Source organism: Chenopodium quinoa, unplaced genomic scaffold (assembly GCF_001683475.1).
Source record: "Chenopodium quinoa cultivar QQ74 unplaced genomic scaffold, ASM168347v1, whole genome shotgun sequence".
Lineage (NCBI taxonomy): Eukaryota > Viridiplantae > Streptophyta > Magnoliopsida > Caryophyllales > Amaranthaceae > Chenopodium > Chenopodium quinoa.
Window position 1 is genome coordinate 2,101,983 of NW_018742726.1, and position 6,000 is coordinate 2,107,982.

Sequence of the window (6,000 nt, forward strand, 5' to 3'; positions counted from 1 at the left end):
ATACTAGTGTGTGCTCGTGATTATGTACGGACATTTTTTGAGGAAATTATGTACGGACATTGATAATTTAGAAAGCTAAAAAATAGTTGAAAAAAATTAATAGAGATTATATTTTTACAAAATTTTATAAAAATCAGTAATATACTAGATGAAAGCCCGTGCGTTGCACGGTTTTTTCATCAATTTTTAATTATTTGATTTATTGTATTTAATAATTTCAGACAACAAAAGTTTAATATTTTTTTAGTATAATTTATAATGAATTTATTAAATATAAATAAATTGTAAATATGATATTTTTTCCGTCATATAAAATCTTTAATGTGAAATGATAAATTTTTAATAATTTAAATCCTAAATCATTATTCATTGTTTTACCATATCTTTTATTTCAATAGAATCACCAACCTCGTCCACAACCAACCTACTACATCAATGGATAAAAATGTTAGCCAATTTGAAATTGATATAAATTAAATATTTACATTTATATAAAATAAATCAATATATTTACCAATAAATGAAAAATTGTTGCGATATAAAATCAAATCTATGGATTGGAATTTTTTCATCATCTTTAAAAATAACCAAAGCCATCCATATATTAAGTATATAACATCGTATGCCATTACATAAACAAATAATTGTTAAGTATCCTAAATAAATACAATGTAAGTAATAATAACAGCTATAAATTTAAACATAAGATTTTAAAAATTACCCGGACATTGATGACCTAAAACTAACACAAAATTCGCTTGATAGGGTTTTAAATATAAATTTAAACATAGGATTTTAAAAATTAAGCTTCATATTACCCGGCCATTGATGACCAAAAATTAACACAAAATTACTAACACAAAATTCGCTTCACGGTGTTTTTTTTATTGATACGAAATTTTAATTGTGTCGTATGATGTATCAATTTATAATGGTAGGTATCATAAATTTTAATTTAATTATAATTAACGAACAATTTACATTTCTTATCATAAATACTATAAAAATTTATCTTATATGATAGGTTTCAAACTTTATTATGCGTTTATCATTTAAATATTTTTTAGTATATTTTTTTTGGATTTCTTATACTCGTAGTATTGAATTAATAAATTTATCTTTTCCTATATTTTTACTTTATTTTTTTCATTAAAATAATTTAATTCGTGGATTATAATCTACGTGGAATTAAAATTTTAGATATATCAAATCTAATTCGTTACTTTTATATAAGTGGCGATGCACGATTTTTATTTTCATACATAAATCTCAAGAAAAGATATTTTCCTATAGACTCTAAGTTTATATATATATAATTACTTGATTTATTTTACTATTTAATAATTTAAGACGAAAAAAAAACACATAATAATTTAATTAAAGTGTTATTGCCTATTACAAAAGTATAACTTTTTTTTTAATGTAATTTATTATGCGACTTTATTTATTGTTGTTTTGTATTTTATTCGTTGTTGTTAGTTATATGACAACTGAATTTAATAATATGAAAAATTGTAAATATGATTACTAAAAAAAAAAAAATTGTAAATATGATATTTTATCGATTACATATTAGGTTAAAATCTTTAATGTGAAAAGATAATTTTTTTTTTTTCATTTTTTGAACAATTTAAACCTAAATCATTATTTGTTGTTTTTATAAAAAATAGAAATAATAAAAAATAATAAAAACATGTATACTATTTATCTTCTATTTCAATAGAATCATGTACTTCGTTCACACCTATATCTCTTCCATCTAATAAAGTGGATAAATAAAACATGTCAGCAAAAAAAAAAATTATATAAAATAATTGTTATAGTCTTATAAAATAAATCAATATATTTACCAGGAAGTGAAAATTTGTTGTGAAATTGATCTAAAAATTGTAATTGTACAAAATCAATCTATGCATTGGAATTTTTTCATCGTCCCTAATCGCCCGAACAATAGTATTTTGGAAAATTGAATCATTATTTTATTGTCACCGACAATGCGTGCAATATTGCAACCGTTATAGTCTTATAAAATAAACCAATATATTTACCAGGAAGTGAAAAATTGTTGTGAAATTGATCTAAAAATTGTAATTGTACAAAATCAAATCTATGCATTGGAATTTTTTCATCGTCCCTAATCGCCCGAACAATAGTATTTTGGAAAATTGAATCATTATTTTGTTATCACCGACAATACGTGCAATATTGCTTCTTATTTGTAATGAATGAAAAGTATTTAATTGAGTAAACTTTTCTTTTAATTAATTTTGGACGAATTGTACAAAGTTGGCTTTAATTGAGGTATGAGCGTAATCAAAATTAAGTTAATTTGATGACTTGATTAAGCTACCTAAATCACAAAAAATTAGTTCTAATCATAAAATTAATTAATATAAACTACAAAGGTTTATAAAAAAATTTAATAAATGCTAGCAATTTATAAAGATATAATACCTTCTTATCCAATAGGACCATCAGGCGAGAAACTCGTACTTTGATTTTCCAATTATTTTTGCTCGAATCTAATTCTCTGATTAAATCAGATCTGCGTGTAAAAACAAAATTTAGTAAACAAAACATAAGTATTCCAATTAAACACAATGTAAGCAATAATCACAAATATACATTTAAACATGGATTTTAAAAATTAAGCTAAGAATTACTCAGCCATTGATGACTAAAACTAACACAAAATTTGCTTGATTTGGTTTTGTATTGATAGAAATTTTGTTGGTGTTGTAAGATGCGTCAATTTATAATGGTATGCATCACAAATTTTAATTTATTTATTATTAAGGAATAATTTTTATTTCTTATCATAAACACTATCAAGATTTATCTTAGATATATAAATCCTATATGTAAAGATGATTTTTTAAAAATAATTTTTAGTTTTTTAAATAAATTAAATCATAATAAACCACTATTCGTTGTTTTAGTTACGTGGCAAAATTCTTAAATCTCATCCGTCACTTTTTCTTAGGTGGCGAGTGAATTTATTAATTCTAAAATAAAATACAAATCTAATTTTTAATTGGTCGAAATAATACATTTGCTTATGTGGCGCGCCGAATCCCGTGCGATGCACGATTTTTCATACATATATCTCAAGAAAATATATTTTCTATAAACTTAATTTCAGACAAAAAAAAAAAAAAAAAAAAAACCAAATAATAATTTAATTAAAATGATATTACCAATTACAAAAGTATAATTTTTTTAATGTAATTTATAATGCAACTAAATTTATAGTTGTTTTGTATTTTATTCGTTGTTGTTAGTTATATGACAACAATATGATATATTTCAAAAAAAAAAAAAAAAAACAAAAATTTTTTTTTGTTAATATGATATTTCATTGATTACATATTAGGGTAAAATCTTTAATGTGAAAAGATAATAGTTTTTTATTTTAAAATAATTTAAATCCTAAATCATTATTTTTTGCTTTTTACACTTGAAATTAAACTCTCAAATCTATATATCATTTTGTATATTTCTTGTGATCTCTTGATATCTATAATCATTTTGTATATTTCTTGTGATCTCTTGATATCTAACAAATTATCTGTCTTTTCAAATTTTTAGACATAAAATGTTTAAAGAAGGTAAAGTTTTTTATTGCGTTATAAGTTTTAAATTTTTTTAATGAAAAAAAATCTTATTAATCGGTATTTAGATAAAACCATTAATTTTATAAGATAATTTTTTTTTTAATAATTTAAATCTTAATATCCCACGGTTTTTTATAAATAAAATCTCATAAAAATAATTTTTGTAATTAGATCATACTCATAATATTTTTGAACATTAAAAATAATAGTTATTATATGTAATATTTCGATGTAAAAAAATTTGTATAAAAAAAAATTCGATAGGATCACCAACTTTATTAACACCGATAACTCTTCCATCTAATAAAAGTGGATAAATAGAACATGTTAGCAAAAATAAAATTTATATAAAATTAATCTTTATAGCCATATAAATTAAATTAAAATATTTACCAGAAAGTGAATAATTGTTGTGAAATTAATCTAAAAATTGTAATTATACAAAATTAAATCTATGCATTGGAATTTTTTCATCGTCCCCAATTGCCCAAACAATAGTATTTTGGAAAATTGAATCTTTATTTTATTGTCGCTTGCAATGCATGTGATATTGCTTCTTATTTGTATCTAATGGAGTAAATTTTTCCTTCAATCAATTTTGAACAAAATTGTAGAACAAAGTTGACTTTAATTGAGGCATGAATGTAATCACCCTTTAATTAAAAATAAAAAATTAATTAAATTTTATGACTTAATTAAGCTACCTAAATCACAAAAAAATTGTGTTAATCATAAAATTAATTGATAAAAACTAAAAGGTTCATTAAAAGATTAAATAAATGTAAATGATTTATAAAGATATAATACCTCCTCATCCAATAGGATCATCAGGCGAGAAACTCGTACTTTGATATTCCAAAGATTTTTGCTCGAATATAATTCTCTGATTAAATTAGGTCTGCATGTAAAAACAAAATTTAGTAAACTAAACATAAACATATAATTATTAAGTATCCCAAATAAACACAATTTAAGTAATAATCACAAATATACATTTAAACATGGGTTTTAATAATCAGGCTAAGAATTACCCAGCCATTGATGACCTAATAAAACTGACACAAAATTAATGACACAAAATTTGCTTGGTTTGGTTTTGTATTGATGCGAAATTTTGTTGGCATCATGCGTCAATTTATAATGGTAAATACCACAAATTTCAATTTAATTATAATTAAGGAATAATTTTTATTTCTTATCATAAACACTATCAAAATTTATCTAATAATAGTAGGTATATAAATCCATATCTAAAGATGATTATTTTAAAGGATAATTTTTAGTTTTTTTAAATAAATTAAATCATAATAAATCAATATTCGTTATTTTTACTTACGTGGCAAAATTCTTAAATTTCATTCGTCACTTTTGTTTAGGTGGCAAACGGATTCTTTAAATTCAAAATAAAATAGAAATCTAATTTTAATTGGTCGAAAATATATCTTTGCTTATGTAGCACGCCGAATGTTTTCCAAAAATGCCTACTTTATTTATATATATTAGATTAGGATTTTAGTTTTACTAATAGAATTGTAGGAGTAAATTTTATTCTACACATGAAAGTAAGAATTATATAAAAAAAAAAAAAAAAAAAAAAATCGAAAAAGGTAGATTTGTTATAAAAAATAAAATAAAAAGGTCAAGTTTTTAGTGATTAGCTCAATATAGGTTGACATTTTCATTCTCCTCCTCTTCTATGTTCTATCAATTCATATCCCAAATTCCCAACTAAAAGACCTACTTCGTACTGCCTCCCCAAATAAAAGGTCCCTTATTCCCTCACTAAATGCACAACCATTTTTATACTGTATTTATTTTATTTTTTATGTTTTTATATTTAATTTTTGGGAAAATTATTATGACACTAATTGCTTTTTTTTTTGGTGTTTAGAGAGCCACAAAAGTAGGGGTAAGAATCGATCCTAGGATCCTAGAATCGGGAGGGAAGCTCTAACCACTTGATCTATCCCTCACTCTCAAAGCTACAACTATATATAAGTACTTATTATAATTAGCAAAAGCTAACGAACGTCTTGGGAGTGTTGAATAAGATAACAAAAAGTATAAGTTTTAAATTGAAATGAACATTAATTACACTAATCGACATGTGATTTTGGCCTACATTCCCAAGTTAAACCATTTTAATATCTAACACCCACAGAGTTAGCAAGGTCCATTTTAATATATTACATATTATCATTAATACCCGTATTTGACCCAAGTTAGTTGCAGTTGCCACAATTATGATTGATAATATACAATAATAATAATAATTAATAACAACAAATATAACAATAACAATAATAATTACTAACAATAAATACACCCATTGGATTATAAACAATAAGGAGTACTAACTTTTCGATATCAAAGGTTGACTTTCAAA